Genomic DNA, 9,851 nt, shown 5'->3' on the forward strand with positions numbered 1-9,851 from the left:
TAATGTGTGCAAGAAATGGAGTGAAATGAATAAGCTCAACGATAAACAATAGTAGAGGAACTCTGGAGGGTGCTGTACGGCCTTGGGATGCCCCCATACATCGTGGACCTCCTAATGAAATTGCACAAAGCCACCTATGCCCAGGTCAGATGGGGCTTGAATGGGGAGAAGACCGACAAGATCAAGGTAGAGAGGGGTGTACGGCAGGGTTGCGTCCTAGCACCCACCCTCTTTTCGCTTTATGTGAATGGGGTGGTTGATTACTTGCTTGAAGATCCAGCAGACGCCCCCACACTCTGTAATGTTAAAATTCCAACTTTGTTGTTTGCTGATGACACCCTTCTCATCTCGAAAACTCCCCAGGGCCTCCAAAAACTCCTGAACCGGTTCCAGGACTTCTGCGCAATGAGAGGTCTTGTTATAAATGTACAAAAAACTAAATACTTAGTTATGAACCCTCCCAGGAAATTGGGGCGCCCCCCTATCCTGAATTCGATCCCGCTGGAAAAAGTTGCCGAATTCGACTACTTGGGAATTCGGCTGAGTGACAGTATGAGTTGGGTACCCCATATTACTAAAATGACACTGGTCCACAAAAGGGTGGGGGGATCCCTGCTCAAGGAGTATAGCACATCATCGAAACATTGTGTATCACCAATCATTGATATATACAAGGCTAGAGCGGTACCTGCATCGCTATATGGAGCAGAGCTATGGGGTTTGGGCTGTTTGGAGTCTTTGGCCAAAGCAGAGAACAAATTTATTAAAGATTTGTTGGCACTCCCGATGAGCACCCCGACTGTACCGATGCTTATGGATGTAGGTTGTAAACCAATTAAAGATCTGGCCCGTCTTCGGCCCCTCCTACTGTGGGCACGACTTTGGAAAGTCCCGGAACTAAAATCCTATGCAGATGGGCTGGCAGAGATAATGCATTCGGTTGGTTGGTCAAAGATTAAGTGGCTCAGGGACATTAAATACCTGCTTGGAGAACTAGGTCTGGACAACTGTTGGCTTACTCACTCAGCTCCCCCAAAGGAGATCCTGAAAAAAATATACTGGGGTTGGGTGTCCACTAAGCTTATGAGCAACCAACACCACTGCAACTCCACCGCAGTATACTTAAGGATTAAAGATGTCACTGCCTTTGAACCCTTTTTGGACATTATCACCATTCCAATGGATCGGGCCCTGTACATCAAGTTCAGACTAGGAACCCTACCTCTAGCTGATCTCCTTTCTAGATGGAACTTGCAAAACCAGGTATCACGCTTTTGTGCCCTCTGCTCTGACTGTTGTGAAACTGTGGCGCACTTTCTCCTTGATTGTCCAGATTATGCGCGCCCAAGATCTTTTTGGCTTAAACCTCTCTGCAATGAGTTGGGTATTCGCAAGCATTCTGAGGCCCTACGCATTTTATTGACTAATACTGCCCCCCTATTGTTTGTGCTGTGTCTAAATTTTTAAAATGGGCCTGGTTGATACGTCTTAAAAGACTGTCTTTATCGATTTAATGCTTTTCTTAACAAAGTTATCTATTTATTCTGTTTTTACTATGATGTTTGTACAGTCTATGAGTTTCTGATATGTCGTTTTTTATATATTTCTGTGTAATGCTTTTAAGATATACGCATATCGAAATAAAGCTATCAATCAATCGACAATAGGGAGAAGATAAACAGTGGAAGATCATGAGGTCAAATATATTAACATGAGGTTGCTATGATCGAAATGGGCACCCTCCTCGTGTTACAGTAGGGTGTGGCGGATCAAGTGGATCAGGAAATAGAAATAATCCTCAGTGGGGACCCATGTCATAAGAATACAAAATGTGGAAACTATGGGTATGAAACTGTGTGTCACAGTAGCGTGAGGACAGAACTGCGATGCTCTTTCCTCTTGGATTGCAGAAATAATTTGCATTTAGAAATTCTTAACTGCAGACACAAGAGCGCTACAATTATTGGCCCCAAAAGGAGGTTACTCTGGCCAGTAGTTACCTCCGAGATCCTGATAGGATTCTCTGCAAAAAATAAATAATACATATATTTCAAAAACATGTTTCAAAACCCCAAATGATAGGCATCCTGAACGGGGCTGGACTGGCTGTAGTGGGCACCTAGTGTTTGCCTGGTGGTTCGGAGGGGTGTGGACCGGTTTTGCAGCTGTGGGGGCTGGTTTACCAGCACTTTCCCACTGCTTCCAGGGCCAATCAGGCAGCAATCTGCCAGGGCTGGTTGCTGTTCCCAGTCCGGCCCTGATCCTGAATAAAAACAATTTTGCGAGGAGAAACGATAAGGAGAACCGTCGCCCCTCATGCGACTCGCCTCATTTTTTTAGCGAGAAAGGGAATCAATCAACCTCCGGCAGGGAGTGCAAAATCTTATTGTTGCTGCTTTTAGACCTCCAACTCAGCAGGGAGAGTTGTCAATTCCGTTCTAAGAACCATCCTGTGCAGGGAGGTTCGCCTGTTTGTGTATCGTGTTGCAAGGACAACCACAGTAATTCTACACCTTCAGCCATGCCCAGTGCCTAAGGTACCCCCAATGCTTGTGACAGCCTGACTCTTCAGGGCTGAACATCCACAGCACTACAGCATGTGCCAACATTCTGCCCAAATTTCAGCTCATGCTGCATTGCTCAGCTAGTAAAGCTGACAATACTTCAGGAGGGTCCCCTTCACAAAGAATTCTACTTTATTCTGGAAGAAATTGCAGCCCTGCATTCTCGATCCTCAGCCATTTGATACATTTCTGTAGTAAAGCAACAGCATCTATAAGGAATGGGAGGTGGTCCTTTGATGGCTCAATAATGGTCCACTTCTTGTCGCTGCATATCATATCCTGTTTTTTGTAGTAGGCAAATACACCTGATTACAGAATACTCTGGTATGGCATATACACCTACATAGCAGAAGTGGGGAATTGTCCTATGCCGGTGGATTACGTATCCATACATAGACAATATAGATAATGAAGGGGAAAACTTGATTGTGATTACAAAAATCTCCTCTCCTCACCCCAAGCATCAGTTTTCATGGTTGACACAAGAAAACCAAATTGGTATGAGTTCGACAAGAGTCGTAATGGGTAATACACCAGTTATGTCAAGAATAACCCTTTATCCAGACTCAAACCTGGTGGGACTCCAGTAGGGATTTCAACAAGCACTCACAAGGGACTCAATCTAAATGAATGCAGAGAACAGCACAGTTATGAAAGTAAACACCACGTCACATTTAGCCAAAAGAGTCATTATACAAAACTGAACTACAATGCAAGACGTACAAATGAAAATAGCTGCTGAAAAGATGTCTAAAAGTGATTGTGGTCAATGCCACATAAAGCACTCAACCTGGAAGTATTACTTTCTCTCTCTTCTTGTTGCGAAATCACTCCTAACAATGTGTTAGAAATGGGGGTCTCTAGTTGGCAGAGGTAGGTTCCTTTGTCCAAGTAGGGACCCCTCTTCCTTGTCAGGGTAAGGAAGTTAGACTTCTAAAATAACACGTGCTCAAACCCTTGGTAGCTTGGCATGAACAGTCAAGCCTATCTCAGAGGCAGTGTGTAAAGTATCTGCACATAACCAACAGTGATACAGTGAAAACACTATAAAAGGACACCACACCCGTTAAAAAAATTATCCAATCTTTTTATGTATCCAAAACAACACCAAAATGACAAAACTCCAACATACAGTACTTAAAAATATACACTTTGCAGGAATGACTTTAAACATGCAGTTCCTTGAAGTTTGCATCTCCGTACGGTGCTATTGCGATACTGAAAACAACAGAATTCAACAGTTCCTGCTGACTGTGTTGGAGTAGGTCAGAAGCATGGTCGACAGACTCGTAAACAGTACCTTTTTACTTTCAGCCGATGTGGCCGGGCATGACAACCGTTGCAGTTGCAATGCGAAGTATAGCGGTGCACCATGTAGTATCCTCAGGTCACAAAGTAGGCAGCGGCTCGGTGATGGTCGTCCGGCGGCGGCGGTGAGACAAGGGCTGTGGTGCAGGGCAGGCTGCTGCTCGATGCGGTGCTGACAGATCCAGGGCAGGCAACAGAGCTGGTTGAAGAGCAGCAACAGCGTTGGTGAGACCAGGGTGGCGAAGCGGTGCAGAGTGTGGTGTGCACAGGTCATGGTGCAAGCAGTGGCTCGGTCGCGACAGCGTTGGTCATTGTCGGTGAGACCACGGTTGCAGTGCGAAATGAAGTGGTGCAGTGGTGCTTTCAGGACATGGAGCCAGCGATGGATATTGAGTCTGCTGCTTTTCCCCCTCTGCGACAACTGAAACCCATGGTTCCAGAGGTGGTACCCAGAGTTGAGTGAAGTCTTTGCTGTCCCTGAGACTTCATGAACAGGAGGCAAGCTCAGTTACAAGACCTTGGAGATACTCAGCAACATGTTGGAGAAAGTTCAGTCCAGTCTTTTCAGTGCCCAAGGCAGAAGCAGCATCTGCAGGCCAACCCAACAAAGCAACAACACAGCAAAGGGGCAGTACTCTTCCCAGCAGCTCTTCCAGCTCTTCTTCTCGGCAGTTTCCTTGATTCCAGCAAGTTCGAAAGTTCTGGGGTCTGGGACCCAATATTTATACTAAAAATTCCTTCATTCTCTTGTGGCAGAGAGTGTCTGTGCTCAGCAAAAAACAGTTCGGCCCTCTCTGGCCCAGCTTCCCAGCAGGAGTTTGAGACAGCATTGTCCAAGGCAGACCAGGCCCATTCAGGTGCAAGGAAATCTCCTCCCACTACTCTAAATGCAGCCCAGGTCTAATCAGCCCAGCCCTGACTCATCCAGACAGGGCAGAACACACCTCGACCCCCCAGTGTCTGTCTGAAGAGAATGGAATTCCCCAGCCCCTGTCACTCCAAAGCCAGACAGTCAACCCACAAATCCAGCAAAGTCACGCAGGATGGCTAAGCAAGAAAATACCTACTTTCTAAAAGTGGTATTTTCAAACACAGAACATAAAAATCATCTTTACCAAAAGGTGCATTTTTAACATTCTGAGTCCAAGCATACTAAACTCCATTTTCCTATCTTGTCCCAATGGGAAGTTATGGTTATAAGATGTTATAAGTAAACCTACATTCTTTCCTATTGGTCAGATAGCATTTCCAGAGTGAAAAAAGAAATACACTGTAATTCACTACCAGGACATATCACACACACCAGTACATGTCCTACCTTTACCTTACACGGCACCCTGCCCACAGGGATACCTTTTGCCTACCTGAGGGGTGAATTACATGTAAGAAAAGGGATGATTAGGGCCTGGCAAGTGGGTGCACTTGCCAGGTCGTCATGACAGTCACAAAATGCACCCAGATACTGCAGTGACAAGTCTGAGAACCCTTTTCAGGGCTGCTTGTGTGGGTGGCACAATCCAGTGCTGCCGGACCACTAGCAGCACTTTGATTCACAGGCGCTGGCACCGTCAGTCCACTTCACTAGGGAAATACTAGTAAATCAAATATGCTAATCATGGAAACACCAATCCATAGCACAATTTGCAACAGGAACACTTGCACTTCAACACTGGACAGCAGTGAGTAAGTGGACAGAGACACTAACCCAGGTCGGAAAGCAAAAACATAGGCGAAACAGGCCAAAAGATGCCAGTTCTAACATAGTGCAATTAACGGTTGGTTCTGATGGGCCCTCTTTTACAGAATCTAAAATCAGAGTTTAATCCCCATTTTAAAATATACCCAATTTATGCTCATGTCTAATCATCACTAGACAGGGGGTGCACTTTTAGAGCATTACATTTTGCAGTAATGCAAATTTGCTTGGTTTTCATTACAGGGAATTAAATATTTTACTGCTTCAGAGACATATTAAGCCACTTCTAAACTACTATTTTCATGATAAGCATACATTCAAGGCATTGGATTAAGTAAGCACTTTGTGGTCAAGGGAAAGACCTTCCAAGTACTGTTTGCACACCTTTGAAAGACTATGGGTAACTGAAATAATACTGTCTAATGGTTCGTTATCCATCTGACATATTTTACTTGATTGTGCACCATGATTGTTGTTTCATGGTCCTGTATAACTCAATATTTCAAAATGATTGATTCCTATTATTATGTATTAGTCAATCATGGGTCAAATCCGTATTCCAAATATAATTGTGGAGACAAGAAGGAATAACTATCATTCACACTGGCTCCAGTTTTAAGTTTTGCAAGGGGGATTATGTTGTCTATGACAAGGATTAGCATTTTTTATGTTGGACAATCATTTGGAAGTTGGATTGATCCCATATTGTGGTTCCTAGTGGATAAGCTGCTCATAGTGTTTCAAACATGCATTTACATATTATATGAACCATCTCTTTACAGGCAAGTGCTAAGCTTATTGCATTCTATTGGAGCAAGAGAATGAGTAAGGTGGAAAGAATGAACCAGTCTGCAGTAAAATAGTACCAATATATTCTTTGACTTGTATAATTGTTGACTGAAAATGTCCTTCGATGGCCCTATGGACTGGGGTGGTTAGTGGAAAGGACATTAATAGATAGTGCAGAAGTCATTCGTTTTTAGTTTTTCAAAAGGAGATTCCTTATATAGCTGTCTGTATTTAAAGCTAAAAAAAATAACAAGTTTGTGGACCACCATTGAAACTGATGACAACCATCCACCAAACGTTTAATACATTGAATGAAACCACTGTAATTGCAGTTCCCTTCAATGTACAGAGATGACCACTGGGCCTGGGGTCATCTATTAATTTGGTGGGAGGTAGTCTATGAGGGAGGTAGAGGAAATGTTTTCTAACAATCTGATGGACTGTATTCCACGACAATCTCTCAATCAGTCCTACATTTGATAACCACTACTGGAATGGACCAAGTAACAATCCATCCAGAGGAGCCTCTGCCTTTTCCAAAGGTCAACATCTTCACCTTAAAATTATTAATCTTCAAAGAGTTCTCATGGTTACAGGCAAGTTGAGCGTTAATTAATTGTTGAAGCCCAAAGTGTGTCTGGTCAATTAGAATTAGGTAATTGGTATAAGCAAAGAGATGAATATGCCTGCTCCCTAAACGTGGGTAAAAATGTTTGCCATATATCCAACGAAATCAGCAACATAGAGTTTAAATTGACAGGGAGTCATATGAAAGAGGTAGATGGAAAGTACATTTTTAAACCATGTGAGACAGCAATTTTATATCTAGTGCTTTCAAATTCATGTTGCTTCAGTTTATGGACTATCAGGTGGAAATCACTGAGGACAACACTGGACAAAAAGAAAAAAACACATAGACTGCATATGGGATATCATTTAAAAACATTTTAAACAAACAATTCAAACACAGTTACAGGTAGGTTATGATTCAGGAAGTAAACAAACGTTTAATGTTTTGTATTTAAAAACAACAGTAAGGGGACAAAGCCAGCCATCATGCGTGAGTGGATGTGAACCAGCTGGGCTCCGCTGCAATTGTTATTAGAAATTAAAGCAGTGGAAGCCCCCAGGTGTGCCTTTTGTCCGCTAATTCAGCCCCGGAACTATCTTGGACCTACAACATGAGATGGCCTAACCAAGGCCGCCATTAAGTCACCAGTGAGAGATAGCACCAAAGCTGGAATATACGCTATGCCCTGCCTCACCTTTCTTATGCTGCACTGCGAAGGAATAATGTCATGTACCGGAGCCGGGAATGGTGATTCGGAAAGCCCAACAGCAGGGTCCCGCCTAGCTGCTTGACTCCAACATGGCAGCTGTAATGCATCCCACCCTGGTGGCTGAGGTGATCAAGGGCCGCATGGTAGACAACTTCTGGGGCAGCACTTCTTAACCGAGCAGAGAAACCAGTCCGGGCACCAGGAGCCCACACCACACTCAGCCCACACCTTTTCAGGCCGACAACTGGGTAAGAGTGTCCTCCCCTGCTGACTACTGCTCCAGGCCCATTCCACGTGAGCTCCTTTGAGGAGGCAGTGAAAAGCGGCTGCATCAGGAGTCGGGGGCTACACTGCGCAGCAACACACTCTTGTCCCATGGAGCAGACAGCTGAGGCTGAGTAGACTGAAGAAAAGGATTTGTATGGGGCATTGGGGTCTTTGCATAGAGGTTTAGAAAGACTATCCAGCTACTCGGCCCACATGGGCCAAGCTGCTGCCCACCGCATGACATACATTTGGGCTTGTGGTGCGAAGAGAATTTGAGAAGGAGGGCTACAAGCTATATCATGAACTGCTTGCCATAAACGCCACTCCTCCTGCGACAAGGGAAGCTAATGGAGATAATATTACAAGGTACTTGATTCCCGGCGGCCTACTAGAGGATGCACTTTGGTGCCCTTTTCCTTGAGTAGCTTGCCTTGGCCCTTGGCTGTATCTTACATTTGAATGGGTGTCCAAGTACCTTCAACTGACGGATACCAGTGACAAACACATTTTCACTTCCAGGGACAATGTAATGGCCTTTACTAAATAGGCTAATTCAAAAGAAGGGGGTGGTAGAGGGAAAAAGCTAGGTTAACCCTCCTATTCTAGTTGTAGACATACAAAATCCGAGATCACGGCTAAAGAACCTAGCAATGGTATATTTTGATCAGTGTGATGAACCAAATCTGGAAATGAAAGGAACACTGTCCTTTCTTGAGTCCCTTCACTCACCGGGGTTTCCCCACGGTGACATGCTTCATCATAGGGGCCATCCCAACCCGCTGCAGGTTGAGGCGTGCTGCGATTTGCGAAAATACGTAGGAGCAATATAGTGAGGAACTATGTGTAGTGCAGTGGTGTATGTGCAGTGGGGTGATTTAAAAATATCTAACTAGTGGGCGAAATTAACTTTTATTCTGGCTCCTAGCTGATATATTAAAAACAGGGAGGGTCTCTAGGTTGCCTGATTATAATGGGTCAAGGGTCCTAGTAGAGGGTCAACATGTTTCGAGCTTCCCCCACAGCTCTTCTTCAGGACGCCACAGGGACCAGCCCTGTGTGTACCACTCCAAAAGGTGCAGTGAAAAATTATTTATAAATGCTGTCTAATAAGCATACCATGGTACATGCGGTCTCTAGGGAACTATCAAGGTACTCAGCCAGGAGAGGAGTAATTCAAAATTTCAGTGGAACCCTCTCTTGCCCCCTCGAATGACCGTGAGGCATAGTACTGCCTTTTGAAAAATATCCTTTGATTGTTATACATTATTGAATGTCGAATGTATTATTTTCCTTATGCTTATTAGACAGCATTTATAAATAATTTTTCACTGCACCTTTTGGAGTGGTGCACACAGGCTGCTCTCCCCACTCCACATGCACCACTGCACTACACATAGTTTCTCACTACAGTGCTCCTACGTATTTTCGCAAGTCGCAGCATTCCTCAACCCGCAGCGGGTTGGGATGGCCCCTATGATGAAGCATGTCACAGTGGGGAAACCCCGGTGAGTGAGGGGACTCAAGAAAGGACAGTTTTCGTTTCATTTCTAGATTCGGTTCATCACACTAATGCAAATCTACCACTGCTAGGCTCCTTTACTAAAGAAGACCTCCTTCCTTTACTTCCAGACTTCAAAAAAGAGTCTAGAGTGGAACTAAAAACAGACCTGGCCACCTCCTTTGTAGTTCTCTGAGGTGACCTTAATTCCCGACACTTGAAATTGCAGCAGGATGTAAACACGGAGGGAGCTTGCACTTTTGATCTGGAAACTAAGTGCCAGAACTTGGAACAACAGATAGGACGACTCTACTGATCACTTTTTGGCCTTGCCTTCAAATACCAAAACAAGTCATATCACTTTACAGACATAGCAGAGGGAGCAATGCTGCTTAGAATATCCACCCCAGAATGCAGAGATGCTCACAGACACCAGAGAGACCATCAAC

This window comes from Lissotriton helveticus, chromosome 12 (genome assembly GCF_964261635.1).
Source record: "Lissotriton helveticus chromosome 12, aLisHel1.1, whole genome shotgun sequence".
Classification (NCBI taxonomy): domain Eukaryota; kingdom Metazoa; phylum Chordata; class Amphibia; order Caudata; family Salamandridae; genus Lissotriton; species Lissotriton helveticus.